The sequence below is a fragment of the Anas acuta genome, chromosome 13 (genome assembly GCF_963932015.1).
Source record: "Anas acuta chromosome 13, bAnaAcu1.1, whole genome shotgun sequence".
In the NCBI taxonomy this organism is placed as follows: domain Eukaryota; kingdom Metazoa; phylum Chordata; class Aves; order Anseriformes; family Anatidae; genus Anas; species Anas acuta.
In genome coordinates, this window is record NC_088991.1 from 18,473,119 (window position 1) to 18,491,182 (window position 18,064).

At 36.9% G+C, this 18,064-nt stretch overlaps 1 long non-coding RNA gene across 2 annotated transcripts in view; it reads left to right on the top strand.

The window, feature by feature from the left end:
- Positions 1-18,064, top strand: part of LOC137863907 (uncharacterized) — a 361,629-nt gene that overhangs the window by 327,920 nt on the left and 15,645 nt on the right. For both annotated transcript variants that reach the window (XR_011101212.1, XR_011101213.1), the window contains one exon: positions 16,904-17,019. This is a non-coding gene — a long non-coding RNA (uncharacterized lncRNA). The remainder of the gene's footprint in view (positions 1-16,903; positions 17,020-18,064) is intronic.

Here is an 18,064-nt window from a genome sequence, read left to right on the forward strand (position 1 = left end):
ACAGGCTTATAGAAGCCTGTGGTATTAACCAATAGAAGGCAAAGGTATTAACAAACCATTAAGCATCCCCATCTCTAAACTGCAGCTGGTTGCTCAACACCAGCTGTGATTGTTGTGAGGGTTTGGGTACCTTCAGTGCTCTGGCCAAGCAAAGCTTCATCAACTGCTGGTGGAAACCAGGCTGTAAATCGTTTTTCTACCCTAAATACATAGTTTATTTCAGACCACACCTGTTCAAGGATCACTCACATGGAGGAAACCCAAGGATATGGATCTAAGGCAAAGCCAGGACAGTGCCAGCACTCGCCTGTTCACCAACTACCACCTTCTTCTGGGATTCTCCCAAAGAAGGGAGAGAACCCCCGTTGGCTGAGGAGGTAAGTGGAACCTGCAGTGTTACCTGTGTCAGCTAAACCTTCACAACGTTCTGGCAGATGGGAATGAGCTGTGGCCTATCTAATGGTCTGCTTGCTTTATTTTTCCAAAGATAAATGAATCTAAGTTTGAAAAGCAGTCCATTAAAAGTACTTTAAATTGGACCCTGATAGCTAGTTTTCTTACTGCCCATTCTAATTTTAGAACCCCTGAAAAGGACCCCTTCAAAACCCTTCATATATATATATAATTGCAAGTTACATTGCAGATAGGTTTATACATACATTGTTCATTAACTGCAGAATCTGGTCTATAAAAAGATGACATAAATATATATAGTGAGTACTACTTAAATAAATCTCTTTAAAACAAAGAGTAGGTTGCAAACTACTGAAGTCTGATTTAAACTAGTTTGCTTTAACCTATTTTGGCTGTCTTGCAAACAGATTTTAATTTCCTAATCACGTATTATCTGGTGTGCCTTTTTTTTTTTCTTTCCTTGACACTGGATGAGCACAAAGGAGCAGAGTTAAAGTCTGGAAAACTTTTATATATATCGTGTCTTACATTTCCAGTGCTTCTGTTTTCAACCTAAATATTATTTTAACTTGTGGTGTTATTATATATTGGCTCACATAGGGGAACTGCAGAACTCTGCCTGCTGAGCATCATTAAGCACTTTGGTGCTCGGTGGGAGTTTGTTCATTAGGAGGTGTGTGTTATGAATTTTACTCTGTGTGCATCTTTGTCTGTGAGAGAAAGGGAGGGAAAATAAAGCAATGAGAAGAAAACAGAAGACAAATCATTTACACATACAAAATACCTAAATATCAATACTCCTATTTAACAGAAGCAGACAAGTGTTGCACAGAAGAAAATGAGCATCAACATGAGCACTAGGAAGAAGTCTCCTGAAACCTGTTGCTACTTCTGTTTGGAAACTTGCATTATTTCCTCAGATTTAATCTGTTTAGCAAAGGTCCACTTGTCTTTTGGTTTATCATTTCATTTCACTGGAGGTATTTGGCTAATCATTTAATATTCAGACATGTAAAGGTAACATTGTACAGTAGAATTTGTGTTAGTAAGTTATCTTTTTTTTGTCCATTTTAAACATCTGAATTACTGACATTCCTGTGCAGTAAAAGTTTCAATTACTGTGCTAATAAGAATTCTTTTGACTTTTAATTTCTTTTATAAGAAGATATTAAAATTGAAAATTTTCAGTTTCATTTTGAGACTACTATAATACAATCGTAGAGGCAAAATAGTAAAATTTAAAATCATGTATAACTTTTTCAGATTTTATAATCTATAATCAAGATTTTTACAGTTGAGAATAACCTATGGAAGATTAATCCCTCATTTCATTTTACATGCCATTTATTAGGTATCAGAGACTATGGAGCTAAAGGATAGGATGCTGAGGTTCCTGGAAAAGGGTGTATTTTTAAAGATATGCAAAATGAATCGGATTTCTTTCTGAAGTATTAAAAATAATAATAAATCACTGGCTCAATTTTTATTCAAGCTAGCTTTATTCTATTGTTTTGTAATTCTGTTGGGTTCCCTGCTTATTTACATCTGTATGGATGAGAAGAAAATCAGGCTCAGTGCTTTGCAAATGTTTTTTCAATACAGATGCAGTATACCAATGCAGTATACCTTCTCAGCATGTGATATCCATAAGACTTTCAAACATACTTATTTTAACTTACTATGGTATGCATATGTAAGATAGCATTTTTCCCTTGTTATGTGTAGTAAAAACAAAACAGAACTATTATTGAAGGAGATAAATATGGAAAATAGATGCTATCTGTTCCTTTAAATTCTCTCTCTAAATATTTTTTTTTCCTGTATGAAAGTAGCAAGAGCTTAAGCAACTCCTGCTGTCTTGTTGTTCGACATCCACTACTGCCCATCTGCCTATTGATTGGTAGGAAACTCCAAATGGGAATTTCATCTCATTAATCATGTCACATCACAGGGATTAGGACAAAAAAAAATCCTTTATGCTTCACAGCAGCCATCAAATGCCCAGTAAGACAAGTGAACGAATATGATATGGATAGAATATCTTCCCACTAATTAAAGGTCATCTGCTAAAAACTGTGAGTCAGACTTGGTCAGAGTGTCTAAGTCTGCACATATTCTTTGCACAGAAACTGTGCAAAATGAAAGGAGCAGTGAAAGTGTATTTATAATTCAAATGTTAGCATAGCCTGAGAATAAAACACATCCATTACGGAACACTATAGTGACAGTACTTGCAATAGTAGTTCTCCCTGAATAGTTACTTGCAAAACCCAGTTCCATTGATTCTCTTATTCCCTCTCACATCATCATTAATATCCATCCACATGGCATTTCCCCACTGGTATGCTCTGTAATCCTCTTACACCACCATCAAATTGTTACTGTTCTACTCATAACCCACATAATCTGCATTATAAGATACTAGGATTTTTCTAAGCCTGTTTGGTACTGTAATGAGCAAGAAAAAGCAATTAAAATTGCTAAGATGTGACTGAGCAGGTGAGGTGAGGTTTCCTTACAGTTAGGGCACCGTGGCAGATGAGAGGGACACACACAGCCTTGGAAGAAAGCCAACTTATTAATGGAATTTGACCATGCAAAACTTGTTGAAATCCCTCTAGAACATCAAATGCCACATTATAATATCTTTACTGAGGTCCCTGCCATTCCCAGGAAATCTTTAATTCCCTTTTTAGAGTATGATTTTTCAGTAATACTTCCCAAAGCAAGATTTGTGGGATGCGTTTTGCTTTGCATTTATGTTTTCCTTTGTCCCTATACTGAAAGCTCTCATGAGTTAAAAACAAGTAGGTGGCTTTCCTTTTTGGTTGGAAAGAAACCTTCAGGGAATTAAGGTTTATTTTGACAGAACTAAACTAATTATTTGTTGCTTTTAAGCTGATAAACAATTATAAAGTCATAGAGATTTTGTCCCTGAAATCACTGCTTACAACATCATATTTAAAATCTTAGAGGTCATTTTAGTTATACTAAAGACTTGAAATGGAGGTTAGATGATAATACAGATAAAGTTTTAATTAAGAGACTTGGAAATGTGGTGATATAGTAACATAAGTTATCACGGAGTATAATGCTGTATACTGCCAGTATATGAACTGACAAGATACGGAAATTCTTACGATTTATTATTTGCATTTTGAATGCATTTATGAGCCTGCTTTTTTTTTTTTCCGTCATTTTGTAAGATTCCAGCAAATGATTGTATCTCTGAGCATGTTATCCTGAAGAGAGAAATTGCTTATCAGTGTTTACAATTATTAATTTTACAGAGTTCATGACGTTAGCAGAAAGATCAGAATTTTTCCATTGACCTTCATGCTCAGAGGAAGTTCATGCTGAAGTCTATATTACACCAGAAATACAAGCATCCATATATTTGAGATTTCCAAATTTCTAGGTAAAAGACAGCAACGACAGCAGACAAATGTTTGAATCTTAGCAGTATTCCTCTGAGTAGACTTAATTTTTTTTTTTTTTCCAGGCTTGTACAAGTTAATAGTAAAAAAAATCACTATTCATACATTTTCAGAGACTTTCAGGGACCGTCAGTAAAGCTTTTAATATTTGCAACATATTGTGTTTCGCTAGACTTGTTCTAGCAAATATGTGTCCCAATGTAAGTGATTTTTTTTAGAAAGGTTAAATTTGAGGTAGATAAATTTTGTGTAAAATTTCAATTTTAATAGTAGGTATTTTTTTACCCTTGGTAAGGAGATGCATGATGCATCTAACCATAATGAGTAACACTAGTAATTCTCCCTGTATCGTACAGTGTGCTTTAAAACAAGAGACAGAATGATTGAGTTTTATATATACTGAGGATGAATAAGGATATGCAAAGACAAAAAAGCTTTTTTTCTTTTTTGAGGGCATGTCTCTATATATGTATACAGCATCATGTTCAATGTCCAAACTTGTTCAGAACAAGCTGATATGTCAATTCACCATAGCAAATATATTAAGATATTATAAGATATTATCTCAATACGTAAGATATTGCCAGTAGTTGTTGAGCACATCATTAAGGCATTTTGGCAGGGCTAGATAGTGTGGTTGGAGAACACGGATATAACCACACAGCAGGGATCGTCCTCTGGTGCTCACATGCTATTGTCTGCACTCCTGCTGCTCTTCACAGTTGAGCCCAATGGGTTCCTAAAACAGAAGGTCGACGTACTGTGTGATGAAGATATACGTCCTTGCAGTCTTTGAATTTTGATCTTATAAAGCTGTCAATACCAGTTACTTCCTTACATAGTGACAGTCAATCACCTCAAGTCTGACAAATATTGAATAATCTACTCAACCTTTTGCTATTCAGAGGCAAGCTGACAAATCTTTCTTCTTGGCTATCTTGTTTGTAATAACTTTTCTGACCAAAGAACAACACTTTTTCTTCAGAAAACAGAAATCTTCATCCCAAACTTCTTAAAACATTCAGCAAGCAAGTCAGCACATGTGCAGGAGCCCTTACAGTTTCACATGGCAAATTTCCCACTTTTCTTTTCAAGCAGTTATTTTACATTTATCTTACAGTGAGAGAACAGCCATACAATAGGCTTGATACCTGAACATTGTAATATGGTACTGCATTCAGAAAAACAGATTTGAATGAACTGTGAGGCATTTCCATTACTTCTGTAAAATAAAACACATTATGTAACATCAGTACCTTTGAAATGCAGAGAAATACCATGCTAAAACCAGCTACTGTGATGTTAAGATAAAAAATATCCTGTATCTGCCCAGCAGGACAAGGAGAATACATTTTATGTGTTGCTTGCACTCTCATTTGCTCCTTGTCAAAATTACCATGGGTTAAGAGTTAATAAACTCTTTAGTTTCTTTAAGTTACAGGTTGCATTTCCTGTTCACAGCCCTAATAGCCTCCTTCAGGTTAAAGGCATACTATTACGGTATGTAAAGGTGCACTGTGATGATGACATGCCACTATATATAGTGCTGCAGATCATGCAGTGAAGTGTGTGGGCAAGGAGGCAGCCCTCTGAGCTGTCCCGTGAAGGTGGGACCTGAGGAGGGGTGGTGGTACCGTGGAGCAGAGCAGGCCTAGCAGTGTGTAGGCCTCATGGCCTGGTAACCACCAGCTGCCACATCTGCACGGGGGTTATCCAGACAAGTGGCATGTTTGCACCTGCATTCCTCCAAGTTCATTCTGTTTTGAAAAAGGAAGAAATAACTTGTGTTCAAATATTTATTTTTCTTGATGTTTCTAACTGTGAATATTTAGTGTTGATGTCCAGACTTCTCTTATCTGAGATGTCGTTATCAGCTTTCTTCACATTCCTACCCAGGTCTGGTACCATTTTAAACAAGAACAGTCCCTCTTTCATAGAAATTATGGGAGAATCCAAAACAAAAAAGGTTGTTAGTGAGATGGGAACAATCTCTCCAGATACCCTCCTTCATAGCATGTATTGATTTCTAGTGTTTTATGGTAAGCAAAAGTTTAACAACCATAATTTTATGAAAATGACAATTGAAGAGGACATCTGGTGAGAATTCATTTATGCCTTTTTACATTTTTAACAACCTGGCTATTTTTATTCTTCTCATCCTCTCAAAGGGAGTACAATGTAATGAAGCATGGAGCTGGAACTAGGCCACACCTCAGCTGGAAAATGTCAAATTCTATTATGCCACCCTCAAAAGCATAAATCATAGCTGCACATTTTTTAAAGGTAGAAAAACGGGAGGGAACAATATAAAACATTTATCTGAATTTATGCAGATATAACACATAATGGTTGTGTGGGTTATCACTTATATAAAAAAATACCAAAATATTTAAAGGCTAAAATCTATGATACATAGTCTCTTATCTTTGCTGAAGAACCCTTCTAAACATCATTCACTTTTTTGCATTTAATTTTTCCTGATGTTAGCTAACAAACTAACCTGCTTACTGTCAAGAACTACTAGCTGTTTTGTTGCTTGAAACATTAGTTTCATATATGAAATATTTTAATGGTCTGAAGAATGTATCAGACTAGTATAATATCCTGGATTCCACACTTTACTTCTGGGGAGGAAGAGTCTGTCTTTTTGGTGCAGCAATAGCACAGTTCATAGCTATTCAAACAACTGAATAGCATTTACTAAGTAAGCATTTAGGAGGAGGATAGAAGACTAACAGACCCTCACTCTTCCTGTTCACCCTCACTCTTCCTGTTTTCTTCAATATTCCTTTTATTCCAAGAGGACTGAATTATCTGACTCTAGTCACAATAAGTTTCTGTCTTTCTGGATAAGTTCTGTAGCTTTCCTTTTGACAACACCATTTTTTAAGTGTGTTTAGTATGTTATGACATTCATACATGTGGCTATATGACAATTTATGTGGACTGCTGGTATCCTACAAGAGCATGTGATTATATACCTCTGTCAGAAATTTTTTGTTTGCCACTCAGCCTGTAGCAGATGAGTTGTTAGCAGCTGGCACTTGGACTCAGTCTTGGACTGTGTTGTTAAAACACAGACTTATACAATCTAAGGCTACTAGCCTCTCTGAACTCTTTTGTCTAGCCAGCTTCCAAAATACATATCAGGCTGATTATAGTGAACAGATTATTGTAGATTTACTGTAAAACAAATAGGCTACATTCATCATTATGTAAGTGACTACAAGGTGGCATGGACCCAAACTCAATCGCACTGCTACCACCTGAAAGCTCTTACTGTACTAAAACACTTACTGTACACATCATATAATTTATTATCTAGTAAATATTTTCATAATTTGAAGTGCAATTTATACTTCTACAGTTTCTGAGACCCTGGTTAAATCTCTTCAGGGCTTTAGATTCAGGACATGGTGCAGTCTGTGGTGGTCTCCAGTTCCTAGAGGTATTTGTTCTCTTGGACCTGGCTCAGTACAGCCAATTTTCAGTTCAGTAGAAACTGCCACTTTGTTGGAAGAGCAGAGGTGACAATTGCACCTATTGCTTTGACCAACATTCCTGGCATCACAGGCCCAAACCAATAAGTACATGTACTCTGAAGTTAAGGCCAAACTTGTAAGTCTGACATGAATTTTATTTAAACGCAGACTAGAAGGTGGAGGAGTTGGGTGTGCTACTGAGCCAGCTTGGCTGAGGACAAGCATTGCAGAATTCAGCATCTGCTGGTGTTTCTCTGCTGTTGAAAGCATAAGCCCCTGTATCGCATTGCAGGAGGCCATCCAGGAAGCAATAAAGGTTTCTATTGTCACATGAACAGATTCATCTGAAATTCTTAATCTTGGATTTGAATCTAAAAGGAATGCCGACTGCTCAGAATGGTCTCAGAAAAACCTTGCATGAGATGGGGCAAGAAGGCAGAGAATTTGCTCTGCTAAGTGATATTTCTGTCAACTAATATTTATGTATATAAACAATACCAACTTTTCATTTTCTTCACTGAGAAAGCTGTACTGTCTTTTACTGCTTATTAGAGAAAGATCTGATACCAATTTGTATTACTGTTATTTAACTTCACTGTGTATCACGTGTTTCCAGCTTGTATCCAAATGATGTTTTTGTACACTAGATGTTTTAGTGTTAGATATTTGAAATCTCTTTTCTTACTGATTTAATCTCTTTGGCTTTAAATAGTCTGTCCAAATCACTGTGGAATGGATCAAAAGAGGAGCACTCAGCTTATGCTGAAGTTCAAGAAGCTATTCTTAAGAGTTATAATAAAGAGTTAAGCTATTCATAACTGTTTATGAAGCTATTCTTAGGCTGCAGGATGGCAAGTGGTAGTTGAAGATTTAAAGTTAAAGGCAAATAGTTTAAGAATGTTGTGGTTTGTTATGCAAGGTTTCAGCAGCAGTAGTATGTTCCTTTTCTTCATGACTGCTGCTTCATGCATACGGTACATATCTAGCTTAGTTTGGACAACAAACCCATCTGTGATGGTCACTCTGTGAAATAGATCAAGAAACCATTTGGCTTTAAAAGATGCCGAGGAATTAAAAAAAAAAAAAAAAAAAAAGTCAGGGCAGTTCCCTGAGGAAGCCGAGCAGTCCCAGCTCTGCCCCCAAAGCAGTGGGTATAGCTCGGGGCAGAGCAGGAAGGCACCATCAGCAGGAGAGCTGCAAGGTAGAAACTTGGCCTGGCCTCACCTTCCGCTCCTATGTGTCAGGAGCTCAGGCTCACAGAGGAACCTTTCCTTTGCCTCCAGGTGTTCAAAGTTAGGACAGGGGCAGTGTTCCTTGTTGCCTGCATGCTCCTGGTGGCAGAGCCTGCTTCCCAGCACAGGGCTGTGGCAAGGTGGAAGCCCAGCCTCAGGTAAAAGAGGCATTTGGTGTCTGAAACTGCCTCTAGAGTTCATTTTGTTCCCTCAAATGAAGAAATTACAATCATGAATAGCAAAACAGAATATGTGGGTGTGCTAATGATTTATAATCACCAGGTAAATGCTACCCATGTGCCACCAAGTGCGTGGTGCTTGCCAGCTCTGCTCTTGCTGCTGGGGGACACTGTGCTCCCCGGGTTGAGTGGGATAGGTCCAGGAGGAGAGCAGAGCATCGCTGCAGGATTTAACTGGTTCGCTTTGCAGACAGCTTTTAGCAGTCTGTAAAGCGTTAATGTTCAGTGTCTTTTGCTCAGCCATAGATAGACATACTAGTGCAAGTTTTCAGCTATCCACTAACACTTAGTTTAGAACTCAGCAAAAATTTTTTTCAGTGTTTGAGTAGACATTTGGCAATGTGTGAAGTGTCAGATGAGTGTTGGTGAATTTGAGAACGGGGGTGAATGTTTATATCAGGGAAGGAGAATATATTCACAGTAGAAAGCACTCAACCTGAGACCGGAGGTACCTGAAATAAAGTAGCTTTAAACTAGTATATTCCAATTACATTAAAAGCTAAAGCTGAACTTGCCCTGCACAGCTGACACTTTACCGACTCGATAACAAATATTGAAATCTAGCATCAAGGGACTAGCTGCATGCTTGAGACTTAATCAATATAAACTGAATACAGTAAAGGTTTAAACTGTGGCCTAAACATAACATACGGAGGGAGAACGTGGCTGAAAAGCCCTCTCTGAAAGTGCCAGCTGCTAGCATTCAGTGGAGCAGACACCTCTGCCAGCCTCAGTGGTCCTGCTCCCAGGGAGCCCCAGTCCTTCATCCACGCAGGTGCCCACGCCAACACGATGGCATTGGAAGTGAAGCGTGTGTGAGGTGCTCCTGCGTTGCTTTCCAAGGTGCAGCCTCGATGCATAGCCCTCTGCTGCTGTGCATTGTGCTGTGGAGAAGGGCACAGGTGCAAGTGCTCAGTTTTCTAATGCCTGTGGGACATAGGCCCTTCCCTATAGATCTTCATCTAAATGATAAAAGACTTGGTAAATGTAAAATGTTAGTCACTGGACTATTGTTATGGAATTTCCCTATTAGATTTATCGCTGCTTCTATTAATTCCAATTAGTCTATTAATTTATCCTCTATTAATTTATCAGAGCTTTCTGGGTGGTGGGTTTTTTTTTAGTGGTGGGGGGAGTGTTTTGTGGGTTTTTTTTGTGTTTTTTTTTTTTTGCCTCATCTGCAAAGTGCTCAATGTCGACAATGACGGAAACCTCACAGGAAGCATTGACAAGGCTTGAAAAATAATTCTGAAGCCCTTGTGTTGCTAAGGAAGTCTCATCAGTAGAACCAACAATTTGAGATTGTTTTCTCAGCAGCAGATGAGATAAATGAGAACTATTTCCAGATTCAGTAATTCTGAAATCTGAAGGAAAGATCTTATCGGTTTGCTGGCCACCCTGAATAGAATACATCAAGAAAGATTAATAGGAAACAGGGATACCTGTTTTGTTTTATAGGGGGAAAAAAAAATAAAATAAAAAATAAAAAAAAAATAGTTGCTTTTGCCTGCTCTATTGCATTAAATATAAAATCAAAGCGTTATTTTACTCATTTATCATTACATACTGTTAGAATGAGCAAATTTTTCATGAAAAGAAAAACAGGCCAAATTTATTAAATTATAAAAGAACCTGTATAAGGTTTGAAATGCTGGCAATGTTGTAATGTATGCTTGAGTATCTTCCAAATTTGTCCCAGTGGACACAGGAATCTCTCAGGAAAACTTTATTTACGGAATATCAATCTAAGTTGCAGATGTATAAAAGAGTTTTCTGTTTCAGCAGCTGCAAAATATTACTGTTTTAAGATTGAGCACCCTCAAATGTATGACAAATGTTTTTAACAGTTGAATAAATAGAATTAATGTGAACCCAAAAGCCTAGGTCTAAATACAAACAAACACCAACCTTTGGCTCTTCCCTATCTATAGCAAACTCTCATTATGTTTATTAAATGTGAAGTACTCTGTACCACTTCCATAAGAGCAGGACTGGGACCTTGGAGCAATAGTGGCAGGTGATATTTTACTGTAGCTGTAGCGTACTTGAACCATCCAAGGGGAATACATGACACATATCTTTGTAGCTCAATTTAGTGTGCCTGGTTAGACAAGCACAAGTGTTCAAGTGCAGTACATTTTCAGTATGTAGATATTTGTGTTACAGTACATATTTAGAAGCTCATAGGAGTGTATGAAATCTTTTTGATAGATCATCAAAATGTGTAGAATACTACTTGGGAAAAAATCTGCATTTTTTAAAATCATCAGGTTAGTCAAGCTGCAACTAAACAAAAACATATTTAGGTATTGATAGTTACTGAATGATGATATCTATTGCTCAATGAATAATCTATAATTCTGTATTAAAATTATAATCTTTTAAAATTTTAACTTCAAATCTTTCCTGTATACAATACTATTAATCATAATCGTGTTGTAGCAGTAATTAATTTTGTATGCTTTTCATCATTTAGGGATTTTAAAAGTACACTTGACTGAGTTACAAATAAAGCCTCCACAGATGAGAAATGTTCCACTTGTATCATGTGGTTCTGGTTTGAAGATTTCTCATTTAGGGAGGAGGGAGCTATTTTTTCTTTTGCCAATAAAAATAGATCACATCTATTTTTGGACTCTGAACACAATCTACTTTTTTAATTCTCAGAGAGTGACTATGATTTGCTGAATATATTTCCGAAGTTTGAGCTTTAACAGCATAAAGATACTGTCCAGCTCCTCAGCTGGGGGAAATCAGCATAACTTCCCTGGTCTTTGATAAGCTGACCTTATTGAAGATCTCCCTTATGCTTTCAGGCATTTCTGCTTTTCTGATGCTTTGGTTTTCCTTTGCTTTTTCTTGCCTTTCTGGAGTAGTTCGAGACTATGAATCCATGAACGTCTGCATTATTTGTGGAAAAACTCATTTGCTACTGACTTCCCCTACTACTGACTAGTTTTCGATTTTGTCACATGTTGTCATATAAAGAAAAAATGATGTAAGGTAATACGTACATACCTTTAATAAGTTAATACTAAATCATTCAAATTCTCAGTTTTCTGCACAGGCTGCTAGAGGAATAGATTTAATGGATCTACAAAGAACAGCTTTGCTACATTGCTTATATGTTCTCATCTGGCAGAGCATTGCATCATTTAGAAAAAGCCCTGTATTGTGGGTAGACCTTGTCTACTGAAGAGATACTGCTTTGTAGGAATGAGTGCTTTGATTGTGGGGGAGTCTATGTGTATCTTCTGTATAAGTGTTTCTTTATATATTTTGAGACACAATGCCTAAGAATACAGCACAGAATATGATAATGCTAAATACAGAAAACGATGTTTGACTATGATCTGTATTTTTAATCTCATTTCAGGAGAATGCCAAAACCAAACTTCAGCAGTCAAATCCATCTGTATTATTCCTCATGACAGTATAAAATAGTGAGACAGTTCCACAAACTAGATTAAGAATCATAGTTTATATTGCAACATAAAATTGCTGAAATTGTGTAGAAATCTGTATTGTGGATCATAAATTAATGCAAAAACTCCAAGCTATTTTTTTCACTTTGTCTGTTTAAGCTACTGGGCAAGTTGTTGCATGAATAAATATATTTTGTTCCTCTGAAACTGTGTAATATTAAATGCTGTGTTGTTGGCATAAAATATAAGTTGATCAGACAGACAAAGATTATTATTCTGACAACAGCATACACAAGGGGATCATTGTACATTGAATTTCAGTGTGTAATATGGTATAAATCTTCATGAGATGCTCAACTTTTATTGGCTGCACAGAAGGTGCTTTTCCTTATTAAATATGGGAGATGGTCCCAGGGGATTTTTTTAAAAAATATCTTTATCCATTTTTTGCTTCTAGTCTGGGCCCTGGAAGGCTGACAGATACAGCTGGGTAAGCATTTCTCGTTTGAACACTTGACTACAGGCAGTCGTGCTTTAGCACTCGAGCCCCTGTAATGTTTTACCTTGGCAGAAATTGTCAAATCCTACACAAACTCCACCTTTCCCATTCCATAAATGGATGAAATGGATGTGTGTGAGCTCCATCTACATCCTGTAGGACAAAAAAAAAAAGCTTAATTTTGCAAAAGATTACCAGTGAAGCACTAAAATGATAGCTGCTTGGATTCTGCACTTGTGTTGTTCCTTGCTGTCATTGACTACCAGGGCACTGATAGGCACCCTCACTGCTGTGCCCTGCACAAAATGAAGGAGCATGGGCACCAAGTAAGATGCCCTCATCTTGAACTTCTTGAATTTAAACTATTTGGATTATGTTGCTGGCCAAAGCCAGTATACTATCTCTTTGTTAAACATAAGTGATTGGGAGAGTGCTGTAAATAGATAAACATAGCTCCCTAAGGTAGTCAACCTAGTCCAGCTTTACACAGAGTATTAGCAGTACCATGCCAATTACCTAAGTGCCCAGCTGACAAACTGAAGTTTAAAATTAAACATTGTGTGTGGGCAAATCCAATGCAAAAGCTTTTGTAACAGAAAGCATGCTAGATTGTTAGGCCAAACTGAGAGTTCTAAGGATATAGTGCAAACCTGAACACTTTGCTCCAGTTAATAGTGAATAAAATACCAATGGATTCACTGAAATTGAAACAGTAGAGCCACCCTACATGAAAACCTTAGCTACTCAACTACAGTGATGGTTTTGCTTACACTGAGTTAGTGGAAATCTTAAAAACAGTGAATTTTATGTTATCTTACTTCTTCCACCTTTATTAGTCAGGTAAGTACTAATCAATTAGGAAGACTATGGACAAAGAGATTTACTTCATTCTGAATTGATGAAACGGACATCCCTCCATAGATTTCAATGTTAAATGGAACAAGCCACTTATTTAATCTCAGTTTCTCCAATGAAAACAAGGTAGAGCACCAATGTGATAGTCATTGAAGACACGCACATCTATATTTTATATATGCATACATACATGTCTCATTATCCCAGAGTGGCTAAGGTCATTGGTGAGAAAGGCTCACTACGCTCAGACCTGATGCATGTGTCCTTTCTTTAGGTCAGACAAATTCAGGGCTCATTGCTAGAATGCCAAATACTTAACTACTTTTTTTTTCAAAATTATTGTTCTTCATTATGAGAAGTTGTCAGTTGTGATATTTCAGACCCTTTTAGAGCCCATATGAAAAGAATTGCCAATAAAACTCAGATGAACTTTTTTTTTTTCCTTTTTTTTTTTTTTTTTTCCAATTAATAACATCAAAGTCTGAGCAGCTGCCTAAAATCTTTTTTTTTTTTTTTTTTTTTTATCCAGGTACTTTCTGTTACAGCTTTATAGCTTGGTGCACTTAAAATTTTAGGCTATACCAGTATTTTTTATATCAGTACTAACTATAAAATCTATATGCATTGCTTTTATAGCATAAATTAGGACTGTGGAATTATTGTTACAGGACACATTATTAGTGTTGTCTCTGTACTACCTGTTTGTGTATTACTGCATCAAGAAAGAGTAACAGTTCTAGGAAGGATGGAAAACCATCCTTTCACCATCCAAAGGGCTAAGAAACTGCATACGTCATTTTCAAAATTATCTATCACATGTAAAGTTAAATTGGGTACAGCTAAATAATAAAAGTAAGTGCATTTTTTAGGTGCTCTTCAAATGAGGTCATGGTGTTTAAGAATTTCCAAGTATTACTCTGGGCTCCAGAAACTCTAGTGGCAATCCATGGAACAATGGTGAGAAATGTCTCTCACGCACACACATATTCATAGTCAATTTAAAAAATGCATGAAGCATAACTTGAAGGATAAATCACATTTATGGTTCCCAAAGTATTTTTTTTAAATGTGTATGAATGGGTATCTATCTGTGAAAACTATTCTGATTAGGAAATGGTAAACAATTGTGTTAATTTATTGTGAATATATGTTATTTACCATTAATTACACCTAATTTTAACCTCCTTCAGCTGCCCATCCTCATCAGCTTTTAGGCAAGTCAGTTTACACCATTTCTTTATTCTTTGCCAGCACCTCTATACACCAGTCCCAATATTATTTATCATTATCTTATTATTTATTTGCAGCTTATTCATACTGATTTTCTGCTTGCAAAGCTTTTATAATTTGAAATTGCAGACCAGAAATGCAACTGCTTCTGCAGACTCCTCCCTGTAAACAGTAACAGTCCTGTGGAAAGGATGGACTTCGAATGTCACCTGTTTCTGGCAATTACAGCTGCCGTAGCCTAAGACACTGCCCTTTTTAAACACAGATTTTCAATAACAGTACTGCCTTCTCTGAATTTTCTTTCTGTGCTTGGATTTCTGAAAACCCTCCAGGATGGCGTCACTGCATGTATTTTTTGTACGCTCTGTACCCCCCTGGAAGGACAGGACAGCCAGCAGACATCGTGAGAATTGAGGGGCAGCATTTCTTGTGCAAACACTGATCCAACTAGAACACTTCAAAAATTTGATCCAGGAGGAGAAATGATCACCGACGCTGCTCTCCTTCAGGGTGTCTGTAAATCAGAATAATAGTTCTTGAGTTATTAGCTGGTTTTGTTTGGCATTCATCTTCTAAAGTTACTGCCAAAGGCATAGAGGCAGAAGAAAGCATAATACCACATTGATAAATACATGTCATTTCCCCTTCCTTCCCCCAGAATTGTATAAAATGGAAAGGCATAATTGGAATGTTAGTAAATATAATGGATCAGAATTTATTTAATTATTTATTTATTCCCATATTGAACCTTTGCAACATCAGATTTCAAACTGAAGTGAATGACTTTCATGTCTGATTTATAAAATTTTCACATGAAGAATGTACAGTGGAAACAAAATAAATGCTTATTTGGCCGTAATTTTTCAGTTGTGAGAACTGATCAGATTAGGAAACAAACAGATGAGAAAGCAAGCTACGCCTGCAAATAGAATGAGTTTGTCATCTTGTGAACCGTGCATCTTCCCTTGGCCAGTGGGTGGGATGGGGATGCCCATGGGGTCTTGTGTGACTCTTCCATTCCTCTTATGTCCCCTTTGCCACCATGGTGTTTGTGGCTTTTAGCTTGTTCTTATATCTCATCTACAAAACTTGAGCATGGGGCAGCGCAAAGAAAAAGGTACTGAGCAGCAGAGTTACTACGCATAGCAATAATGTCTCTAAGGTAAATTTCAGATGGTAAAGCAATTCACACTAAAACATTGCTTCCAGTTTATAATTCAGTGTTCCTGTTTTTCTCTGGTGGGAGAAAGTTCTAAGATTTAAATTTGATGCACATTATTATTTTTGTCTCTGGGCATCTTTATGAAACTCAAATCTGACAGAGGCTTGGTGAATAGCTGGGAGATTTGGACTGGAAGGCTTTTCTGCCACCCTTCCCCCATACATTAAATCATAACGATGTGCTTTTATTTTATCCTTTTGATGATAGAGTATATTAAAACCAGAATTAAGGCTGTATTCAACTCTTTTCAATTCGCAATGCAGTGTGTGATAAACTATAGTTAAACAAGAGCAATTATCAAATGATTTTGCTATTTAGAAGATCGTTTGCCAAATATGTTACCACACTCTTTTTCCATAACTGTATTTTCCAATATCAATTAGGAAATGGCCATAAAGATTCCCAGCTACTGTTCATGAAAACTTAATGTACAGAGCTATGATAGTTGCACTGAGATAACGTGTACAAAGAGGGATGGCAGAAGAGGAGACTCGCCATATCGGGTGAAACCAAAGGGCATCTCCCCTGGAGTATGACAAAGGAAAAGTAGGATCAACATCAAGGCTACATATGTCTGAGCCTAGAAATCCATGAGGACATTTAAGCCAAAGGCTGTATCTGTGTGCTTAATCACCCTAGACAGCTTTTGCTTTTTTTTTTTCCTTGCCTGAATTTGTGAAATCACTCTGATTGGATGCAGGCTATCAATAGCTCTCCATCAGAAAGGATTGCTTCCTTCTCTTGCTTTACCCTGATACCTGATACTTTCACTTGGTAGCGCTCAGTTCTTGTATTTAATGCCAAATAGTAATTTTCTGGTCATTTTCTTTGTGGCATTAATGATTAAATGTACATTTTTCTCTCACAGGAGCTGACCACAGTTGCCCTTATTTTCGTGGATTCACTTTATGGCCAGTAGCATGGGATGGTGATTTCCTTCAGTCCTGGAGATAAATGATGCTTTTGGGAGGCAGAGAACCAAGGGTGAGGGCTTTCTTCTTTTCTGTCCTCTTTCCACTGCCATGCAACAGTGAATTAGCTCATAGCAATGCCAGAAGCTTTGGGCTGAGGATCTGAAGTGTTACAGAACCAACTACACGCAAAATTTTCGGGAAGGTTCTGGTTGTGAAATGCCTGATTTTGGTGGGAAAGACCTTGACCTTCTTAGATTTAATTAAAAAGAGGAGGCTTAAAAGGAAGGGATCCTCAGTGGTGCTTCCAAGAGTCCAACAGCAGCTTATTACTGTGTTAGAGTTCATAAGAAATAAGCACCAAATTGTACAAACTTCAGATCTAGTGCCCTATTAGAAGTGAAGTAAGTCTCAGAAGTGAAAAGAGTATTTTACAAAAAGAAACAAAAGTAACCTCAAACAATGGTGTCACCAAAGAACAACTCCCAAGATATGTGTGTATCCATGAAAATGACTCCTGGAGTCTTTCCAAAATCACTTCTGGCTCTGTGTAAATCAGGGAGACGTATGCTTATGCCTATGAATTGTTTAACTGTAGAAATGTCTTTTTCTCCTATATAACAGATGCACAAAGGGAATAGGAATGTTTTATAACTTCGGCTTTTAAATAATAAATAAATGGCTTACATTCTCAGCTTGAGAAGTCCTGATGTTTTGCGTAATGTATAATACTGAAGTATACAAATATTTTTTAGGAAGAATTATTTTCCCTTTTTAAAAGGAATATAAAACCTCAAAAATAAGATAAAACATCACAGTTTGTTTCTAAATACTTTGCATCTTAATATGGTTGAAGTTCAGGTAGTAAGTAATTTCTGAGTTTTTCCCTTGAGCTGCATAGTTCTTTTCATATGTAATTATTCTCTGAGTGCATTAGATAATGCTATGGTTCCCACAGCTGTATACACATCTATAAATCATTAATGAGGCAGTTAACTGAAACAAAACTATAAAAGATTTGCATTACCCGGCAGAACCCAGCCTTAATTGACTTCCAGTTATTTACAATTAATTTTTCCATTTGGAATAATGATTGCGAGTAACTTTGTTGATTTTTT